The sequence below is a fragment of the Tursiops truncatus genome, chromosome 17 (genome assembly GCF_011762595.2).
Source record: "Tursiops truncatus isolate mTurTru1 chromosome 17, mTurTru1.mat.Y, whole genome shotgun sequence".
NCBI lineage: Eukaryota > Metazoa > Chordata > Mammalia > Artiodactyla > Delphinidae > Tursiops > Tursiops truncatus.
In genome coordinates this window covers 46,113,071-46,136,294 of record NC_047050.1, presented here as the reverse complement: position 1 = coordinate 46,136,294, position 23,224 = coordinate 46,113,071, and the positions used below count along the sequence as shown (strand labels likewise).

General features: G+C 42.2%; 1 protein-coding gene across 1 annotated transcript in view; it reads right to left on the bottom strand.

Moving 5' to 3' along the window:
• RIMS2 (regulating synaptic membrane exocytosis 2) overlaps window positions 1–23,179 on the bottom strand; it is a 626,602-nt gene extending 603,423 nt beyond the window's left edge. Inside the window, exons 1-3 of the mRNA XM_033842900.2 lie at window positions 13,867–23,179; window positions 12,251–12,329; window positions 10,472–10,586 (exon numbers count right to left, since the gene is read on the bottom strand). The gene's annotated coding sequence lies outside the window, so the exon portion shown is untranslated. The remainder of the gene's footprint in view (window positions 1–10,471; window positions 10,587–12,250; window positions 12,330–13,866) is intronic.
• Window positions 23,180–23,224: the final 45 nt, after the last annotated feature.

The following is a 23,224-nucleotide window of genomic DNA, read 5'->3' as shown; positions in this document are numbered from 1 at the left end:
TTCATATATTAAGATCCTGTTAATATTTTCTTCATCAACACAAATCAACTTTGAGCTGAAGTCTCCTTTACCTACTAAATCATCACTGGCAACATTAGTACTGGAAAGGCAGTGTCTAGTCTACCCGAACTTGCCTTATAGAAGTTTATTTGTAAGACTACTATTTGACTCTTGGAATATAATTTCTAATAGAATAAGTTACAAATCATGAATGACTTCCCAAACCAGTTCATAAAAATTTATTTTAAGCCTTAATATAGCTAGAATAAGAATCTATATAAATCATGTTGAAGTGATCAATCACATTTATTCAGCAAGCTCAGTCTAGCATGTTAGATTGTTTATGTGCTGAGAAATCAACAACAAACAATACAAAGGTCTTTGCAGTCTAGTTGGAAATAAGGGGCTGAGGATAGGAGTTATGGCAACAAGGTTTTCTTTCCTCTTCTACCTTTACCCCTTTCTCATTTCTCTACCCCAAGAGTGGAAAGCAGAAACTGCCCAGGGAATGTAGGAAAGTGAAGTTTACTAAAGTAGAAATGTGATAGGCTTTCCTTCCTGCCCCTTCTCCCCTTCCCAGATGCTGCCGCAGATTCCCTTCCTTTGTGCTCTCTCTATGGAATCTCTCTTCCTTGACCAACTGGGGCTAATCTGTGGATCAGTGGCAGGAATGTGGAGTAGGGCAGGGATTGAACAATGAGAAAAAAATAGTCTTTTTTAAAAAAATTAATTAATTTCTTTTTGGCTGCATTGGGTCTTCGTTGGTGCCCGCAGGCTTTCTCTAGCTGTGGCGAGCGGGGGCTACTCTTTGTTGCGGTGCGCAGGCTTCTCATTGCAGTGGCTTCTCTTGTTGCAGAGCAAAGGCTCTAGGCGCGTGGGCTTCAGTAGCTGTGGCACGTAGGCTCAGTAGCTGTGGCACAGGGGCTTAGTTGCTCCGTGGCATGTGGGATCTTCCCAGACCAGGGCTCGAACCTGGGTCTCCTGCATTGGCAGGTGGATTCTTAACCACTGCACCACCACGAAAGTCCCAAAAAAATAGTCTTGAGAAAAGCAAGACAGACTTACAAATGGAAAGAGAAAGGGAAAGATACATTCCCAACAGGAACAAAAAAGAGTCCCCATTGAAATCAGAAGAGGCAGTTCATATGCAAGATACCCAAATCAATACAGGGCTTACCATTCTTTGTAGGATTCTCACTCAACTGTTTTTCTTTTTTTAAAAAAAATTAATTCTCTGAAAGGCAAGATTTACTTAAGAAAAATTAATAGAGTTATTTCTAATGTAACTACCAAATGGTAATTTCCTAATGAATTAATTGGCTCAGAGCTATATGCTTGTTCTTAAAAAAACAGAAACTGACTATTGCTAACTTCAGCAGAAAAGGAATTTGTTGGAAAGGTAGAGGATAGGTCATAGATTGACAGGAAGGCTAGACTCCAAGGCTGGAAATTTGAGAGGAGCCAGGGAAAATTAGGGAGCAGGCCAAATTCCCACTGCAAGAATCGTCTGTTTGTGATGTCTCAATGGACGTGACAGCCATGTTTGCCTTCTGCTGCTGCTGGATGCACCTCCATGTGTGAATTCAAAACTGTCCCTGTGTGATAGTTTCACTAGCCCCAGATTCAAAGCGCTGGGCAGAAACATCTAATTGGCTTTTCCCATAAGGGAATGGGGAAAGGGAACGTCTGGCTCCGTCACTTCCAATAATCACACAGAATGGATTCCATCAGAGTAGATACTGGGCAGCCACAAAGAGGACAAATGCCCACTGCACCCTGCTTCTGATAATTTACTAAAGTGTTCTTTTAATGAAAGGGTAGAATTTCAGCCAAGGATTTCAAAAGCATTTGCAAGGGCAGCAAAGAAATTCTGCCTAACGGTTACTTTCACTGGCTGACTCAAATAATAAGCACCACCCAGGTCTACATTTGACTTTGATTCTTAGATCTTGAAGCACACATCTTTGTCAAGACTGCCATTTGTCTACTTGTGGCACTGTCTCATTAGAAACCCTCAGCTCTCTGAAGGTGTAGGTATATCCATTTTATATACCCATTTTACATATGACATGACTGAGTCTCAGAGAGGATAGTGTTTTGCCTATAATCATGTACTATAGGCCTAACTGGTTGTTATGGTTATTATAAACAGATTTGGAGTAATTAATTTCTTCTACCTTATTTACTCCAATTTAAGTAAAACATGACTAGTAAAATTATTTTTTTTAATTATTTTTATTAATTAATTTATTTATTTTTGGCTGCGTTGGGTCTTCGTTGCTGCACGCGGGCTTTCTCTAGTTGCAGCAAGCGGGGGTTACTCTTCGTTGTGGTGCGCGGGCTTCTCACTGCGGTGGCTTCTCTTGTTGCGGAGCACAGGCTCTAAGCGCGCGGGCTTCAGTAGTTGTGGTGCACGGGCTTAGTTGCTCCACAGCATGTGGGATCTTCCCGCACCAGGGCTCGAACCTACGGCCCCTGCATTGGCAGGCGGATTCTTAACCACTGCGCCACCAGGGAAGCCCCTGTAAAATTATTTTTAAAATATATATTTCCTCTAGGATTATTTCACATTTTTTCTTCATAAAATGAATGATAGTGATTTGAAAGTCCCTGATGGATGAATAGGAAATTTCTTCGTTACAATAGAAATTGAGTCCATTAATTATAAATCAGAATAGATAATGCTATTCAAAGCTTTGCATTTCACCTGGCAAGAATCTAATTAACAAGACTGCTTTTTATAAATTCATTTCTGACCTATTTCCTTAAAGAATTGAAACTAGACTCAAATATATTTGTTCTAGTTAGTTGTTGTGTTTGAGTTTGAAACTTTTATATTTGGGATTCTATGTACAGCACAGTGATAACACAAGTAGTTCAAATGAATTTTTAAATTAAAATTATGGATATTGAGAACAATAGCTTTGAGGAACGTGTACTACCATCATGCCAAACTCAATATTTGGGCTTAAATTCCCTACAAATTCTAATTGTTGAAGGGAACTTTTTCACAAGTCTAACATTGTAAAGTTTTGATTAAGGAATCCTTGGGGAAACGTTTCTTCATGAGGAAGTTCAAGGTGTTAAAGCCAACAAAAAGCTTCATAAATCATGCAAAGCAAGGCTTCCTGAACGTGTTAGCAGGACAACACCACCTCTGTACAGAGTTTCTATTTTATTCCTGCTAAGGTGAAGATAAAATTCCCTTTGAGGTAATTATGAAGTCTGCAAAGTTTGTTCTCAGGTGCAAGGCATGCTGGGACCTCAGCAGCAACAATAAGGTCTGGCCTGGCAACACAGGGGCTGTGGATGCTGGTAATTCTCCAGTGCTCTCAGAGGTGCTGTGGTTCAGCAAGCTCGAGCAGCATTCAGGGGCTTATTAGTGGTTGGTCAGAGCATGGAGGGAGGGTTTCTGAGTGGTGGTTCAGTGTAGGAACCAGACAAGACACATACCAAAGCATCCATTACACCGGAAAGTAGGGCCTGGCCAGCAGGATCCAGCCACGTGGGAGGCCAATTTAGTAGGAAGTAGTTAGAGTTCCGTGCCATTACTCACCACCAGGGCTCAGGGTGACCAGAGAGAGAAAGGAGGATTGGGATCTACAACCAGACGCAGGGAGACATTGAGGGTCTAGGGAGTCTAACTGAATTCCAAGCCTCCCTTGTACTTCCTACCTCACTTAGATACAGCAGAGGCAAGACTGGGATATGTTTTGGGTGAGCATCAGGAGACCTGGAGTAGAGGAGCTAGGAAAGCAGAGGCAGTCAAAGTGAGCTAAGGTTGACATCAATCTCCTCTCTCTGTGCCCTTCTGTCAACTCAGGAGTGACCTGTCCCATACTGTGGACTCCCAAGTCCTTCCTACTTTCTTCACCTCCTTGCCCATATCGAAATACTGATGGGGTTTATTTTGATATGACTGCTGATATGATTGCAAAATACTGAGTGCTATTTGTTTTGATGGTTAAATGAACCGTACTAAGCATTTGGGGGACTTGCATCCCCAGAGCTCATTCTGAAGACGTCCCACCTCTAGCTCATGCTATGCGAGTGGTCAAGGGCAGATCTGCTGGCCAGGGCCTCTGACGTGACTCTGCCACAAAGGACTCTGCCCCCGAGTAAGTGATTCCCAACTAAGGGATTTCCCTCTCTCAGGAATTGAAGTTGAAAGACATAGAGGTAAGGAGCCAATTGATGGGTCAAGAAAGCCATGCTGAATCAGGCTGGGGCAGCCGTCTGTGGACTTGAAGAGTTGAAGTTACAAAAAAAGCAGCAATTACAAGCAAGGAGAAGCCGCCAGTTGGTAGAGAACAGGCAGAGCAGATGCAGGAGTCTCGTTTCCTTGTGGCTCTCCAACACCCAGCTCCAGAGTCCTGGCCATCTGGCTCAGCTGTACTGGGGGTCCTGTCCTTGGGTTTCTGTGAGATTCCTCCCCACAAATTTCTTGAATTGCCTTGGGGAAAATACTGTTCCTTGTAACAAAATGACCCTCAATCTATACACAACAGAACAAAAAAAGATCAATGTATTAACCAATCCCTGTATTTTCAATCTTTGTGTTTAGTTGCAATAACGAGATGGTTTATTTAGTGGGAGCAGGACAGAGGGAACCACAAAATCATTCAGGCCTATTTTTGAAGCTGGCCCTAAAAGTTAACCTGCCTCCCTCCTTTGTTTGGATGAGTTATGGGCATAAAGATCGGAAGACGTCTTCCCTTTTCACTGCGGCCAGCCTTCTCCCTGCTCCTTCGCACACATGGGCACGTGTGTGTGCACCGGCTGGTGGCTGAGCTTGCCATGGGTCACCCACCGGGACCTGCAGCGCACCCTACTCTGGCTCGGCGCCTCTGCTGCTCACACCCACCTTTATATTTACCTACCACTTGCCCTAAGATCCCTCGATATAATTTTTGTGCTTTCTGATCCCTTAATCTTTAGTGCCTAGTGAAATGCCTATCCTCAACTCTCTTATCTCCCTAGAGAATATTAGCCTAAACCTTATATATTATTTGACCTAGGTAATAGGTTTCTGATAAGCATTGCTGTAACAATTTCTGTCATTCATAGTGACACATCTGAATGAGGGATCACAGATTTATTTTGAAAACAGTCCTGCTGTGTTTCTACTCACCCAGGCAACATGCCAGAACCAGCGGCTTCGGGTGGTCATCATTCACCTCTGGAGGCTTCTTTTCCTCCCCAGCAGGAAGCTAGCCCCTTTCTCTTGGGAGAAGCTGTAGTATCCTCTAAGGCATCAAAATGTACTGCAATGTCTTGTTTTCACAAGTCCATCTCCTTTAAGACTGTGCTTCTGGGCTTTCCTGGTGGCACAGTGGATAAGAATCCGCCTGCCAGTGCAGGACATGGGTTCGATCCCTGGTCCGGGAAGATCCCACATGCCGCGGAGCAACTAAGCCCATGCGCCACAACTACTGAGCCTGTGCTCTAGAGCCCACGAGCCATAACTACTGAGCCCACACACCACAACTACTGAAGCCCGCGCCTAGAGCCCATGCTCCCACAACAAGAGAAGCCCCTGCAACGAGAAGCCCACACACCGCAACTGAAGAGTAGCCCTCGCTCGCCACAACTAGAGAAAGCCCACGTGCAGCAACGAAGACCCAACGCAGCCAAAAAAAAAGATGGTGCTCCTTTCAGAATCTTTCATACATTGAGCACAGAGTACAGAGACTAAATATGGATTACAAAGGGCCTTCTTTTGGGGGTTCTTAGGAGAATGGAAAGTAAATGAATTTAAATTAAGTACATGCAAAGCATTTGCAGTGTTGTGAGAATTCCATAAACATTAGCAGCTATTGTTACTATTACGATTATTATTAATAAAATCTGCTTCCTTCCACCTAGCTTTCTGTCTGGGTATCCCTGTGGGTGATGTGCCATTAAGAAATAGGGAACTAAAAAGGAGATAAAACTTGGGAGTTGGAGCAAAATAATGAGTTCATTTGGGGACATTAGCTTCAATGCTTATGAAGAGACCCAAGCATGAGGCTAACTTAAAAACACACACTCCCATTGTCGGGACTCAATAAATGTTGACTAAATGAGAGAATGCTCATTCATTCATTCGTTCAATAAACAAGTTCTTGGCCCTGATTTAACCCTAGCTGTTCAACAGCTTTAAGGAACAGGATCAAAGTAAACGTAATGCTTATTTTAAATTGTATATACCATTAGCACTATTATGAACGTTATAATACCAAAAAACTGAAGAACACTGATTATATGTTTTAAAATTTCTTTCACCAAATAATCAAATATTTATTTAGTACCTTCTAATATGGGGCTTTAAGGCCCTGTATAAATAATCAATGTTCACTGGGCAGCAACCAATTTTGGATTCATTGTTCAAACATCCAAACTGACCACGAATGTTCTCTAAGGACTTAAGATGCCTGATTTCTTCATTATCCCTCCTTACCTATAACTAGTCCTTAAGTCTCCCTGGGATGTAGATGTCACACCATCTACATACCAGGGAGAATGAAAAATTCTCCCTAATCTGCTCTGTAACTGTAAAACATAGAAGCAAATGAAGAACGAGGAGGAGGAAGGGGAGGAGGTGGAAAAGAGAACGGAGGAAGAAGGAAGGAAAGAAGAAAAAGACAAAAAGACTGTTCTATGTTCACATCGCCAAGTGGGTGGCAGGTGAGGGGAATCGATTGTTCTTTTCCCTTTCTTTTTTCTGAAAATAAGAGGAGTGGAGATTATTTTAAAAAATAGGTTGAATAACAATCTGCTTCCTCTGGTTCTATCCGGTAAGTGTTCTGGCAGTGACTAAGTGGCAAGACTTAATAACAAGGTATTTGGGGCAACTTTTCTTTCCTGAGGAGCTACTGGAAACCCTTTGTATTTACTAACATTTCTCTATCTCCTTAAGCAACACTTTCATATCACCACCGTTCTTATTTTCTCCCTCAGCGTTCTACCCTAATAACCTCACTTCTTCAAACATCTCTGTGCATTTTATTCCAAAAGATTTTGACTGGAAAATCTACTCTTCATAATGGTGAAAGCATGTTTCCATTTCAAGATTAGTAAAAGGCTCAAATTACAGGAAATTGCTCGTCTTTAACCAGTCAGGTTCCGTTGAGAGCAATTCACTGAGACGGTCACTATGGAAACCACAGGTGGTAGCAGGAGGTCAATCCAGTGACTCAGCAGGTGGTACTTCCCTTCAAGTCAATAGTAGCCAGTGCCCCGACAAGATGCCAAGCAAACAGCACACTGTGGGTGTTGCATTTTTTAGGTGGTATACACACTGACCTTCACTGGGCTCAGGTGTAACCAAATTTTAGATGAGCCAAAACACCAGCAGGAAAAACAGCAAGAGAGAAAGATCAGAGTCAAGTGGTGAAAGAGACAGAGAAAAAAAAGAGTAAACTTCCATTCTACTCAGCTTTGTCAATCACTTGAAGGTTGGCCTCAGTGACTGAAACTGATTACTCAGGGGAAGCTGTAAGGGAAGGATGCGCTTTCCTGTTAGGCTCATTCTTATGACCTGCAAGGATAAGATATTGCTCGATGATCATCAGCTTTGTTGCCTGGAATCTTTTTTTTTTTTCTTAATGAAATATAAACTGTTAAAAATTTGCAGTTTTGCATTTTAATTTAAAAAAGAAGGATCCCTGGTGGCATTTTGGTAGCAGCTTGGCTAACAGGCTCTCTTGACGATGGCACTATTGACATTTTGGACCAGATAATTCTTCCTTGTGAGGGTTCTGTCTTGTGCCTTGCAGGATGTTAGCAGCATCCATCTCTGGCTTCTACTTACCAGATGCCAGTGACAGTATTACCCAGCCCAAGCTCGCTCTGCTCACCACATTACAGGCCAATAAATCGGGAGACGAGTTGTTGGGGGCAAGGAATAACGCCTTGAATCGGAAAGCCAGCAGACGGAGAAAATGGCAGACTTCAAAACACCGTCTTGCCTCAGTCCGAATTCGGGCTCCTTTTATACAGAGGAAGGGGAGGGGGAGAGGCCCACCGCGGTGCCAACCAATGGCTGAGCAGGACCGCTATCGGTGGCACCTGCCCCGCCCCTATTACAACAAACTTCTACCCCTACCCAGTTGGTTGTAACAACAAAAAATGTCTCTAGACATTGTCAGATGTCCCCAGGGCAACACAACTGCCCCCAGTTGAGAACCACAGGTCCAAAGGTAAAACGCCTTGCTCCCAGGTGTCTGGGAGCTGTGAATCCAGACTCTTCTTTAACATTTTTGAGGAAAAAAGTTTTTTAAATTGAACTTTAAGCTTCAGTGCCAGAGGAATAAAGGAGTAAAGTTTTCCCCCTCCCTAGACATTTGCAATATATGTGCCAAGTATAATATATATATACTATATATAATTACTTTATACTGTTTTTTAGAAAATGCTTCTGTCCATTCATTTTATCGACCTCTCTCTTTGACTTCAAGTTGAGAACTCCATCATCATACTTGAGAGTAAGCTCTGTGACCATTCACCCTCCATCATTTCCCTCTACACTGCCCTCAAGTAAACATGAGAAAGAAAGATGGCAAACATGGAAATTTTCAAAAGTGATCAAATGGCTTGTGGATAGGCCAGAACACTGTACTAGTACTAGGGTTTCCATCACTGAATACCCTTGCCCATCACCTTCAATAAGCAAAAAAATCTGTGGTCCTCCTTTATGTTTTGTAAAATTTAAGAAAAAATATAGCACAGTTAAAAAGAAATCAAGCAAAAGGGAAAACTGGGGCTTTGTTTTTTAACTACATGACCGGATATATGCACTCTCATCCCCTGTCCCTTAAGAGTAACGGCTGGGTCCTGTTTCAGTTACTGTGATTACTCTTCAACAGAACAATAACATCAGAAAGGTATCCTGTAAACATCTATTTGGCCTAACTTTAAATATGTGATTGAATTTTGGTATATGGATATATTTTCAATAATTTTAATCAATTATTTCAATTAATTTATTCAAATTGAGGTGTGGTATGGGTGACAAAAAATACCTTGAATATTTTCATCAAAATGAGTTTAACCAGGGACTTCCCTGGTGGTCCAGTGGTAAAGAATCCACCTTCCAATGCAGGGGACACGGGTTCGATCCCTGGTCGGGGAACTAAGATCCCACATGCCACGTGGCAACTAAGCCCGCGCACCACAACTACTGAGCTTGTGCGCCACACTAGAGAGAAGCCCACGTACCCCAACGAAAGATCCTGTGTGCCGCAACTAACACACGGTGTAGCCAAAAAATAAAATAAAGAAATAAATAAAATGTTAAAACACAACTTACATTGATTAAAATGTAACCAGCTATAATGCATAGTTCAATTAATTTAATCAACTTTTTGTTGTATCAAATCTAATTTTTATTATTAGAACCATCAAAAAATTGAGCCACATTTTTTTATTCATGCATGTGGACAATTTTTTTTTTTTTTTTACTATTTCAGGACAAAATATATTTTAAGGCAGCATTCTCCTTACATAGGGACATTCTGCATTCCTTGGCTTATGGAGGACAAAGGCATTAAGGAAAAAGAGCTAAGTCATGAAAATACATAACTAAAATCATAAGCAAATATTCTGCCAGGGACCCAAGTCTGGGTTTTATTTTATGTCAACAAACACTTACTGAGCACCCACTATATGCCAAGTGCTAAGTGTTGAGCTTGGCTGCTTTCTCTCCCATGGTCACTCCCAATCATGTAACAGTTACTTTCACTTAAAACCAATATTAAATTAATATCACTTAAGTGAATATCACTTAAGACAAATATTTAAATAGCACCTTACAAATGAACTGCACTTTCACTTACATTAATTTCAGGATAAGTAAAAAAATTACTGTGCACTAAACAGTGACCTGAGATCTCCTATACAGAAATACGAATCGGTATGAAATCATAATGACAATGGGAATGAAAGTGGGTGGCTGTAGCAGCCACAGGAAATGTGCCACTCAGATCTCCTTCAAGAGAACTGGCAGTGGGGAGCGTCGTTTCCTAAGAACCCCAGCTGCAAAGCCTCTGGATCCACCACCAGGCTCCTGTCGAGCTACACTTTCCTGGGCTGTTCCCAGCCAGTGACTTAGCACAGCAGGGGTCTTAGTGCTGGCCTGTCATCAAGGGGCTCAGGGCTTCTCTGACAGGCAACTCTGTCTCAAGGACTCCCCACTGGCTTGGCTAAAGGCCTCCTAGAGCTGCATTGCAGTCTGAGGCGCTTCCTACTCAGACCTTCTTTCCACCTCCTGTCACAGGTGTCAAGCCTTCAACACAGGTGGAAGGCTCTTGCCGCCTACTCCTGTTCCCTCCCCTTTATCCTTCACACACAGTTCCCTCCGATAAATCTCCTGCTTGTCTAACCCTGATTGGTGTCTGTTTCTCAGACAACCTGAACAGACCCAGGTGATACGGAGAGTGATTAAAGAAAACACATAGACAGTAAGATGGAGTTTGGAAATAGGCTCACTCACTGCCTGGCTGATAAGAACTATCCTCTGGCCCAACTGCTGAAGATTTCAGTGGTGATGACCTAGAAAAATATCCTGATGAAGGAAACTACCATTGCAGGTGTGATGATTCAAGCATCTGAAAGATAGGAGGGGCAAAAAGCCTGTAAGGATTGCAGAGTCACTGGTAATTAAATTGCATTGGTGCCCTGCAGAGCAACAAAGAGGGCCATTAACAATTAAATGTAAGTGTGAGAGCCAGAGACTAGAGGCTTTGCTAGCTTCCAAAGAGGCCCTCAGCTGCTGCCGTAAGAGTGCAGACAAAGCTGAGAAGCAGACAAAGGATTTGCTAATGAGAGTTGTAGAGCTCCTGAGACATTTAAATGCTCAGCCAGCGTAGGTCTGTTATGCTGAGGACAGGGCTCTGGTAGAGAAAACATAGAATTTTGAAATATGGGGTGGGAGATCTCTAAGGATGTCCCAAGGATTGGGGCACTGCAAACCTCCCTGAATCCCTAGAACTTGGAGAGGTGGTCCACCCAAGGGCTAGCACTTCCCCATATGGGAAGATACTGCAGAGGCTTCTCCCTTGCAATGCAGCAGGTATGGAGCTCTCCCCATCTACACTGCATGCTGCCAGCCCAATAACTAAAGTTAAATTCCAGCATTTCTTGTCTGGGGATATGTTGGCCTTGACAAGAGAGGAAAGAGTTTACACATCAAAGGAGCCATGTGTACACTGGCAGGAGCCAGGGGAGTGCTGCTGGGATTGGATTCTAAGGGGGCTTGATCAAGGGGGCAGGAACATAACACTGAAAAAGGAAGAATGCATTGAACTGGGGGCACTTTCTTAATTCATGGGATTTACCACCCTGGCAAGGACTCAGGAGATGGGGCAAACAAGTGTGGCTCTTAGAAGCCTAGAGAAAGTGATAGCCAATGTTGAGCAAAGTGGAAACACCTGTGTTGCTTTGGTAGCCTATAAACAAAGAAATGAAGAGCTGAAGGAAGTTGGCATGCTGGATGCATATATTATTATGTTAGGCTAAAACCGATTATGTTCCATGGGAAAGCCTAGAAGACACACCATTCACCAAGGTCAACAAGAATGTGCTGGTGAGAGGAGCACTAACATCACCAAAATGATCACTGCTGGCTCTCCTCTGCAGGCCAGAGCTGGGCTCATTAAAATCTACGGTGACCATACCTTTGCCCCCAAATATATACCAGTAATAGAGGTCAGGGGGTGGTGCTTCACCATTAGAAGCCAGGAGGCTGTAATGATCAGCAAGGCTGAGGGACAGCCAAATAGTCTTAATCTGCAGGGAACTGTGAAAACAAAGCATGGTGTCCTTTAGGCAAAACAGATGGGCATCCAATGAGGGTACTCCTTGATGCCTACAACCAGAAAAAGGCAAGACTGTAGGAGTAGGGGGGCCAAGTGTAGTCACAGTAACAAGCGCAAGCTCTTGCTCAGTTACCAGACCTGAGCCGGCTTTCATATCTGGAACCACTGACTAGAGAGGTGGCTGGGTCCCTAGGAGGAAGGACCTTGCAAAACCACAGCAAGTATGCGCAACAGTGGTTTCTCAAAAGGACCTATGACCGTTTACTCAGGGAACTGTGAAAAAGGGGGAATAGCTAGATATTGCAAGGACTTTTGGACCCAGAGTTTGATTCCCAAAGACCTAAAGAGTCATCATGATCCTGTTAGAATGGAAGCTCATGAGGGCCATTTAATAAATGAAGATCTATCTAAAGTCTAACTTATAGACTGGGTAAGTTATAAGTCCAAGGACTCACCCAGTTGTCGTTTCCTCAGTTCCCAAATGCATAAATGGGAATGATGTAGTTGGAGTAAACACCACATTGAATCCTTGCCCTGTAAGGTAAGAGGGTAAGGAGAAACAAGTAAAAAAACTTCTTAAATTTCACCCCATCCTCCCAACCAAGGTAAATCTAGCAAATAAAAAACAATACTGCACTGGGGCTGGGGAGGATAGGGAAGATTAGTGCCATCATTAAGGACTTAAAATATGGGGGCGGGGGGGCAGGAAGAGGAGCAGGTGTGGTTTCTTTCATATCTCTGTTTAATTTGTCAGTCTGACCCCTGCACAAATCAGGTGGATTCTGGAGAATGACTGTAATGTCAATGCAAGCAGGCCCACTCACAACTGCTGTGATGGACATAGTACCGTTGCTAGAGCAAACGTGTTGCTAGGCCTCAGGTACATGGTATGCGGTTATTGATCTGGCAAATGCATTTTCTATTTCAGTTTAAAAAGAGGACCAGCAACAGTTCACATTCACATGGAATGAATACTATTCATTTAATTCTGCCCTTGGGCTGTTAACTCTCCTGCACTCTCTCATAGTCCAGAGAGATCTGGACTGACTGGACATCCCACAGAACATTACATGTATCCATTACATTGATGACATTCTGCTGATTGGACAGGACAAGCCAGAAGTGACTAGTACCCTTGAAGCCTCGGTAAGACATATGCAGTCAAGAGGGTGAAAAATTAATCCTATGCAAGTTCAGCGATCTGCCACTTCAGTGACTTTTTAGAGGTCTAGCGGTCAGGGGCATGCCATGGTATCGCTTCCAAAATATTGCATTGGAAGGAAGCACTGTGCCTGGCAGGCCCCTTTGAGTTGTGCAGGTAACATACTCCACATCTAGGAGTATTTATGCTCTGGCTCATATGTTGGGTAACATGGAAGCCTACCAGCTTTGCATGGGGCCCAGGGCAGGAAACAGTGCTGCAGGAGGCTGTGGTGCAAGCAACCCTGAAACTTGGGCCATAAGATCCAGCAGACCTTCCGGTATAGGAAGCATCACTGGTGGGAGAGATGCAGTGTGGAGTTTATGACAAGCCCCAGCAGCAGAATCACAACACAAGACTCTAGGATTCCAGAGCAAAGCCGTGTCATCTGCAGCGAATTAAGCCATTTGAGAAATAGCTCCTAAAATATTGCTGAGCTCTGGTAGACACAGCATGCTTGACCATGAACACCAAGTAACCGTGTGTCCAGAACTGCCTGTTATGAGTTTAGTCAGACCCACCAAGATATATAAAGTTATATGAACTCAGCAGCAGCCCCTCAGAAGACAAAAGTGGTACGTATGTGATTGAGCCCAAGCAAGACCAGAGGGTACAAGTAAGACGAATGAGCAGGTAGCTCAGACCTACATGTCAATCACAGCTGCATTAATGCTGTTTTCCCCATTTGTACCTATGGCCATATGGGGAGGTGGGGTACAACCAGCTGAAGGAGGATGATGCCCAATACCAGTGGGTTGGCTTGGCTCAAGCTGTGGGTATGAGACACAAACGGACCATGGCTGCATTAGAGACATATAAAGGGGTGGGCCTTGAAAGACAGTAGTGAAAGAAAATCTGGGAGCAAGGTACCTGCTCATAGTTTTATGTAGAAGTGGCCTTAGGTGAGATTCCTGGGCAGTGGTCAATGGCTGGCCCTCTGGGGAGGGTATGGGCATCCACCATAGAAGAGGCACTTTCATCAACAACCAAGTAGATAAAATGATCCCATCATTTGACACTGGCCACCCTAGAAGAGGCAAAATGGGCACATGGATAGAATTGCTTGAGGCAAAGAGAGAGGCTATGATTGAGCCCAACAGATGAACTCCCACTTACCAAAGCCGATCTAGCTATTGTGTTTCTGACTGTCCGATCTGTCGGCAACAGAGACTAATGCTATGCCGATATGGTGCTTCATCTTTAGGAGAACAACAGACCACTTAGTGTCATCTAGACTACACTGGATCCTTTTGATTCTAGAAAGGCCAGCAATTCAACTTCACAGGGATACCTATTCTGATATCGCCAGATACCAGAGTTACAAAGTCTCAGCCAGCACCACTATTTGGGTGCTAATAGAATGCCTAATTCACAGGCATGAATCCCACCCCAAAACAGTTTTTATCCAGGGGATCTATTTCAGCAAAGGAGTGAGAGTGGGCCCAACCACAGAACCCACTGATCATATCACATAAACACAATCTGCAGTCTCACAGATCACTGGAGTGGCCTACTGAAGACACAACGTAAGCACCAGCTCAGAGGCAACATGCTGAAAGGATGGGGTACCACGCTTCAGGATGCAGTATATGCATCAAATCTCTCGGATACAAGTGATGGCTCCAATTACCATCACTTCCAGTGACCCACTGGAGGACTCTGCTTACCATTCCTAAAACTCTGGGCTCTTCAGGGTTGCAAGAATTGGTCACCAAAGGGGGTACAGTCTTACTAGGGTACACAGCAAAAGTCCTACTGAACTACATGCCATTACTGTCACCAAGGTACTTTGGACTTCCTATGTCCAGGGACCAGCAAGCTAGAAGAGCAGTCACCCTTCTGGCAGGGGTCACTGATGTTGCTCAGAGGGAGTCGGGGGGATGGGAGAACTATGTGCAGAACACAGGTGACCCATTTGGTGCCTACTGGTATTCCCTCGCTCCACTGCAGTTGTAAATGGATATGTGTAACAACCCCAGCCTGATAAGGGTGTGATTAGCAAAGGTTGGAACCCCTCAGGAATGAAGGTTTAGGTCACACCATTAGGTAAGCCACCAAAACCTGCTAAGGTGACAACTGTGGATGAGGAACATTTAAAATGGATGATGGAAGACAGGATGAATACTAGATGTGGCCCTTCAGTGACAGGGGATACTGATGATCCAACTCAACTCCTCCTTAAGCAAAGTACATAGAAATCACGGAGTTGCTCCCCAATCCTGCAAGAAGTGGGTCTGTGGGGTGCAAGGGGTGCAGCTATAGGAATGCTCCGTTCAGAATTCCTTCAAGAGAATTGGCTGCAGGAAGCATAGCTGACTGAGTCCCCGCTGAGGGGTCCTGGCCACCACCGCTCTGGATTCACCGCCGCATTCGCTGCAAGGCCAGGCTTCCCCAGGGCTGCTCCCTGCCACTGACTGAGCGCAGAGAGGGTACCAGTGCTGGCCCGCTCTTGCACAACATGGGACTCTTCTGACAAGCAGCGTGCGCTCGAGGACACCCCAACAGCCTGGCCCAACCCTTTTCAGAACTGCACTGCAGTCTGAGGCTCTTCCTAGCTGGTGCTCCTTCCTTCCTGCTCTCCTGTCCCAGGAGTCAAGCCTACAGTACAGATGGAAGGCTCCGCCTGCCTCCTCCCACACCTCCTCTTTATGCTTCAAAGACACTTCCCTCCAATGAATCTCTCGCGACATATCTTCCATAGGCATCTGCTTCTTGATGGAATCAAACTGATACAGAAGCTCAGATTTACAGACCAGTATTTGCATTATTTCTTTGAAACCACACCCAAACTAAGAGCAGTACAGATGCCCCAGAGAACTTTGTTCACCTTGTCAATCAAGTAATTCGAGGCCTACAATAGCTCCTAAGGATTAAAAGGGAAATGGGTGATATTATCAGCCTTGAGAAAAACATGATGAAATATTTAAGATATCCAAGAAAGCATAAAAAACAAAAGAATGAACACACAGCTTAAAAAAGAAACCTTATTGGGACTTCCCTTGTGGTGCAGTGGTTAAGAATCCACCTGTCAATGTAGGGGACACGGGTTCGAGCCCTGGTCCAGGGAAGATCCCACATGTCGCGGAGCAACTAAGCCTGTGCGCCACAACTACTGAGCCTGTGCTCTAGAGCCCGCGTGACACAACTACTGAGCCCACGTGCCACAACCACTGAAGCCCACGCACCTAGAGCCTGTGCTCTGCAACAAGAGAAGCCACCCCAGGGAGAAACCAGTGCACCGCAACGAAGAGTAGCCCCTGCTCAACGCCAACTAGAGAAGGCCTGCGTGCAGCCATGAAGACCCAAAACAACCAAAAATAAAATAAATTTATATATATAAAAACAAACCTTATTAAAAGAGTTGAAATCTCCTGTGTATCCCACTCTGACTGTACCCTTCTCCCACTCTCCAAATTTTGATCTTTATCATCATTGTGCATATTATAATATTTTTACTACAAATATATGTTGTTTTTTTGGGGCTGTGCTATGCAGCATGCAGGATATTAGCTCCCCAACCAGGGATTGAACCCTTGCCCCCTGCATTGGGAGCAAAGAGTCTTAACCACTGGACAGCCAGGGATGTCCCTAAATATATGAATTCTTAAACAACATATTTTTGCTTTGGATTTTTAATTTCTTTTTAACTTATAATTTCCTAAAAATTAGACTTATATGTATTTATAATACAGTTTATTAAACTGATGACTAAAAAAAAACGAACCTTTGTACACAGAACTATTTACAATTCAGTGAGATTAAAGTGAAATTATTTAGCAGAAATGGATCAAAGTCACAATGCTGAGAAAAAGGATGTTTTATTATCTTGACTTGACCATATGTTATAAATTATTGTTTATAAAAGTTATATATAAGCTTCTAGACTAGGGCGGCACAAAAGCAATGTGAATGAAAGGCTCTTGGTGCTGCAGCCAGGAGTCAGTGCTGTGCCTCTGAGATGGGAGAGCCAACTTCAGGACACTGGTCCACAAGAGGCCTCAAAGCTCCACGTAATATGAAACGGCAAAACTCTCCCACAGATCTCCATCTCAAAGCCAAGACCCAGCTTCACTCAACGATCAACAAGCTACAGTGCTGGACACCCTATGCCAAACAACCAGCAAGACAGGAACACAACCCAAGTCATTAGCAGAGAGGCTGCCTAAAATCATAATAAGGGCACAGACACCCCAAAACACACCACCAGAGGTGGACCTGCCCACCAGAAAGACACTATCCAGCCTCATCCACTAAAACACAGGCACTAGTCTCCTCTACCAGGAAGCCTACACAACCCACTGAACCAACCTTAGTGACTGGGGACAGACACCAAAAACAACAGGAACTACGAACCTGCAGCCCTAGAAAAGGAGACCCCAAACACAGTAAGTTAAGCAAAATGAGAAGACAGAAAAACACACAGCAGATGAAGAAGCAAGGTAAAAACCCACCAGACCTAAGAAATGAAGAGGAAATAGGCAGTCTACCTGAAAAAGAATTCAGAATAATGATAGTAAAGATGATCCAAAATCTTGGAAATAGAATAGACAAAATGCAAGAAACATTTAACAAGGACCTAGAAGAACTAAAGATGAAACAAACAACGATGAACAACACAATAAATGAAATTAAAAATACTCTAGATGGGATCAATAGCAGAATAACTGAGGCAGAAGAACGGATAAGTGACCTGGAAGATAAAATACTGGAAATAACTACTGCAGAGCAGAATAAAGAAAAAAGAATGAAAAGAACTGAGGACAGTCTCAGAGACCTCTGGCACAACAATAAATGCACCAACATTCGAATTATAGGGGTTCCAGAAGACGAAGAGAAAAAGAAAGGAACTGAGAAAATATTTGAAGAGATTATAGTTGAAAACTTCCCTAATATGGGAAAGGAAATAATTAGTCAAGTCCAGGAAGCACAGAGAGTCCCATACAGGATAAATTCAAGGAGAAATACGCCAAGACACATATTAATCAAACTGTCAAAAATTAAATACAAAGAAAACATATTAAAAGCAGCAAGGGAAAAACAACAAATAACACACAAGGGAATCCCCATAAGGTTAAGAGCTGATCTGTCAGCAGAAACTCTGCAAGCCAGAAGGGACTGGCAGGACACATTTAAAGGGATGAAGGAGAGAAACCTACAACCAAGATTACTCTACCCAGCAAGGATCTCATGCAGATTTGATGGAGAAATTAAAACCTTTACAGACAAGCAAAACCTGAGAGAGTTCAGCACCACCAAACCACCTTTACAACAAATGCTAAAGGAACTTCTCTAGGCAAGAAACACAGAGAAGGAAAAGACCTACAATAACAAATCCAAAACAATTAAGAAAATGGGAATAGGAACATACATATCGATAATTACCTTAAATGTAAATGGACTAAACGCTCCCAACCAAAAGACACAGACAGGCTGAATGGATACAAAAACAAGACCCATAAATATGCTGTCTACAAGAGACCCACTTCAGACCTAGAGACACATACAAACTGAAAGTAAGGGGATGGAAAAAGATATTCCATGCAAATGGAAATCAAAAGAAAGCTAGAGTAGCAATTCTCATATCAGACAAAATAGACTTTAAAATAAAGACTATTAGAAGAGACAAAGAAGGACACTACATAACGATCAAGGGATAGATCCAAGAAGAAGATATAACAATTGTAAATATTTATGCACCCAACAAAGGAGCACCTCAATACATAAGGCAAATACTAACAGGCATAAAAGGGGAAATTGAGAGAAACACTTTCATAGTAGGGAACTTTAACACCCCACTTTCACCAATGGACAGATCATCCAAAATGAAAATTAATGAGGAAACACAAGCTTTAAATGATACATTAAACAAGATGGACTTAATTGATATTTATAGGACATTCCATCCAAAAACAACAGGATACACATTTTTCTCAAGTGCTCATGGAACATTCTCCAGGATAGATCATATCTTGGGTCACAAATCAAGCGTTGGTATATTTAAGAAAATTGAAATTGTATCAAGTATCTTTTCTGACCACAATGCTATGAGACTACATATCAATTACAGGAAAACATCTGTAAAAACTACACACACATGGAGGCTAAACAATACACTACTTAATAATGAAGTGATCACTGAAGAAATCAAAGAGAGGAAATCAAAAAATACCTAGAAACAAATGACAATGGAGACACGTCGACCCAAAACCTATGGGATGCAGAAAAAGCAGTTCTAAGAGGGAAGTTTAGAGCAATACAATCCTACCTTAAGAAACAGGAAACATCTCGAATAAACAACTTAACCTTGTACCTAAAGCAATTAGAGAAAGAACAAAAAAACCCCAAAGTTAGCAGAAGGAAAGAAATCATAAAGATCAGATCAGAAATAAATGAAAAAGAAATGCAGGAAATGATAGCAAAGATCAATAAAACTAAAAGCTGGTTCTTTGAGAAGATAAACAAAATTGATAAACCATTAGCCAGACTCATCAAGAAAAAAAGGGAGAAGACTCAAATCAATAGATTTAGAAATGAAAAAGGAGAAGTAACAACTGACACTGAAGAGATACAAAGGATCATGAGAGATTACTACAAGCAACTCTCTGCCAATAAAATGGACAACCTGGAAGAAATGGACAAATTCTTAGAAATGCACAACCTGCCAAGACTGAATCAGGAAGAAACAGAAAGTATGAAGAGACCAATCACAAGGAATGAAATTGAAACTGTGATTAAGAATCTTCCAACAGGGCTTCCCTGGTGGCGCAGTGGTTGGGAACCCATCTGCCAATGCAGGGAACACGGGTTCGAGCCCTGGTCTGGGAAGATCCCACATACCGCGGAGCAACTAAGCCCGTGTGCCACAACTTCTGAGCCTGCGCTCTAGAGCCCGCGAGCCACAACTACTGAGTCCATGTGCCACAACAACTGAAACCCATGCTCCTAGAGCCCATGCTCCACAGCAAGAGAAGCCACCGCAATGAGAGGCCTACGCACCGCAACAAAGAGTAGCCCCCGCTTGCCACAACTAGAGAAAGCCCACGCTCAGCACAAGACCCAATGCAACCAAAAATAAATAATAAATAAATAAATATTAAAAAAAAAAAATCTTCCAACAAACAAAAGCCCAGGACCAGATGGCTTCACAGGTGAATGTATCAAACATTTAGAAAAGAGCCAACACTTATCCTTCTCAAACTCTTCCAAAATATAGCAGAGGGAGGAACACTCCCAAACTCATTCTACAAGGCCACCATCACCCTGATACGAAAACCAGACAACGATGTCACAAAGAAAGAAAACTACAGGCCAATATCACTGATGAACACAGATGCAAAAATCCTCAACAAAATACTAGCAGACAGAATCCAACAGCACATTAAAAAGATCATACACCATGCTCAAGTGGGGTTTATTCCAGGAATGCAAGGATCCTTCAATATACGCAAATCAGTCAACGTGATACACCATATTAACAACTGAAGGAGAAAAACCATATGATCATCTCAATAGATACGGAGAAAGCTTTCGACTAAATTCAACACCCATTTGTGATAAAAACCCTGCAGAAAGTAGGCAGAGAGGGAACTTTCCTCAACATAATAAAGGCCATATATGACAAACCAACAGCCAACATCGTCCTCAATGGTGAAAATCTGAAAGCATTTCCACTAAGATCAGGAAAAAGACAAGGCTGCCCACTCTCACCACTCTATTCAACAAAGTTTTGGAAGTTTTAGCCACAGTAATCAGAGAAGAAAAAGAAATAAAAGGAATCCAAATCGGAAAAGAAGAAGTAAAGCTGTCACTGTTTGCAGATGACATGATACTATACATAGAGAATCCTAAAGATCCTACCAGAAAACTACTAGAGCTAATCAATGAATTTGGTAAAGTAGCAGGATACAAAATTAATGCACAGAAATCTCTGGCATTCCTATACACTAATGATGAAAAATCTGAAAGTGAAATTAAGAAAACACTCCCATTTACCATTGCAACAAAAAGAATAAAATATCTAGGATTAAACCTACCTAAGGAGACAAAAGACCTGTATGCAGAAAATTATAAGACACTGATGAAAGAAATTAAAGATGATACAAATAGATGGAGAGATATACCATGTTCTTGGATTGGAAGAATCAACATTGTGAAAATGACTCTACTACCCAAAGCAATCTACTGATTTAATGCAATCCCTATCAAGCTACCACTGGCATTTTTCACAGAACTAGAACAAAAAAGTTCACAATTTGTATGGAAACACAAAAGACCCCAAATCGCCAAAGCAATCTTGAGAACGAAAAATGGAGCTGGAGGAATCAGGCTTCCTGACTTCAGACTATACTACAAAGCTACAGTAATCAAGACAGTATGGGACTGGCACAAACACAGAAAGATAGACCAATGGAACAGGATAGAAAGCCCAGAGATAAACCCACGCACATATGGTCCCCTTATCTTTGATAAAGGGGGCAAGAATATACAGTGGAGAAAAGACAGCCTCTTCAATAAGTGGTGCTGGGAAAACTGGACAGGTACATGTAAAAGTATGAGATTAGAACACTCCCTAACACCATACACAAAAATAAAGTCAAAATGGATTAAAGACCTAAATGTAAGGCCAGACAGTATCAAACTCTTAGAGGAAAACACAGGCAGAACACTTTATGACATAAATCACAGCAAGATCCTTTTTGACCCACCTCCTAGAGAAATGGAAATGAAAACAAAAATAAACAAATGGGACCTAATTTGACTTAAAAGCTTTTGGACAGCAAAGGAAACCATAAATAAGATGAAAAGACAACCCTCAGAATGGGAGAAAATATTTGCAAATGAAGCAACTGACAAAGGATTAATCTCCAAAATTTACAAGCAGCTCATGTAGCTCAATATCAAAAAAACAAACAACCCAATCCAAAAATGGGCAGAAGACCTAAACAGACATTTCTCCAAAGAAGATATACAGATTGCCAACAAACACATGAAAGAATGCTCAACATCATTAATCATTAGAGAAATGCAAATCAAAACTACAATGAGATATCATCTCACATCAGTCAGAATGGCCATCATCAAAAAATCTAGAAACAATAAATGCTGGAGAGGGTGTGGAGAAAAGGGAACACTCTTGCACTGTTCGTGGAAATATAAATTGATAGAGCCACTATGGAGAACAGTATGGAGGTTCCTTAAAAAACTAAAAACTGAACTACCATATGACCCAGCAATCCCACTACTGGGCATATATCCTGAGAAAACCATAATTCAAAAAGAGTCATGTACCAAAATCTTCATTGCAGCTCTATTTGCAATAGCCAGGACATGGAAGTAACCTAAGTGTCCAGCAACAGATGAATGGATAAAGAAGATGTGGCACATATATACAATGGAATATTACTCAGTCATAAAAAGAAACAAAATTGAGTTATTTGTAGTGAGGTGGATGGACCTAGAGTCTGTCATACAGAGTGAAGTAAGTCAGAAAAAGAAAGACAAATACTGTATGCTAATACATATATATGGAATCTAAGAAAAAAAAAAAAGGTCATGAAGAACGTAGGGGCAAGATGGGAATAAAGACACAGACCTACTAGAAAATGGACTTGAGGATATGGGGAGGGGGAAGGGTAAGCTGTGACAAAGCGAGAGAGAGGCATGGACATATATACACTACCAAATGTAAAATAGATAGCTAGTGGGAAGCAGCCACATCGCACAGGGAGATCAGCTCGGTGCCTTGTGACCACCTAGAGGGGTGGGATAGGGAGGGTGGGAGGGAGGGAGACGCAAGAGGGAAGAGATATGGGAACATATGTATATGTATAACTGATTCACTTTGTTATAAAGCAGAAACTAACACATCATTGTAAAGCAATTATAATCCAAAAAAGATGTTAAAAAAAAAGTTATATAAATGTGGGCTGATATCTTTAATGTCTCAAAAAACCAAATATAAATAAAGCACAGAAAATAAATACTAATGAAAAAAGTTGACATAATTCTTCTATGTGTTTATGAAATCCTAGGAAGAATCACTGCAATAATTATCTAAAGTAATATTAAAAGGTAACAAAAGAGATGTTTGGTCTTAAATGTAAATTCAAACGTAGAGTGTCTAAAGTAACAAATCAAAGCGAAAGTATATCTGCAATTTCTAACAGCAAAAAATAAGTTAGTTTGTAAATACTGTATTCTTTAATGCAATAAAAAAGAAGATCAGGAA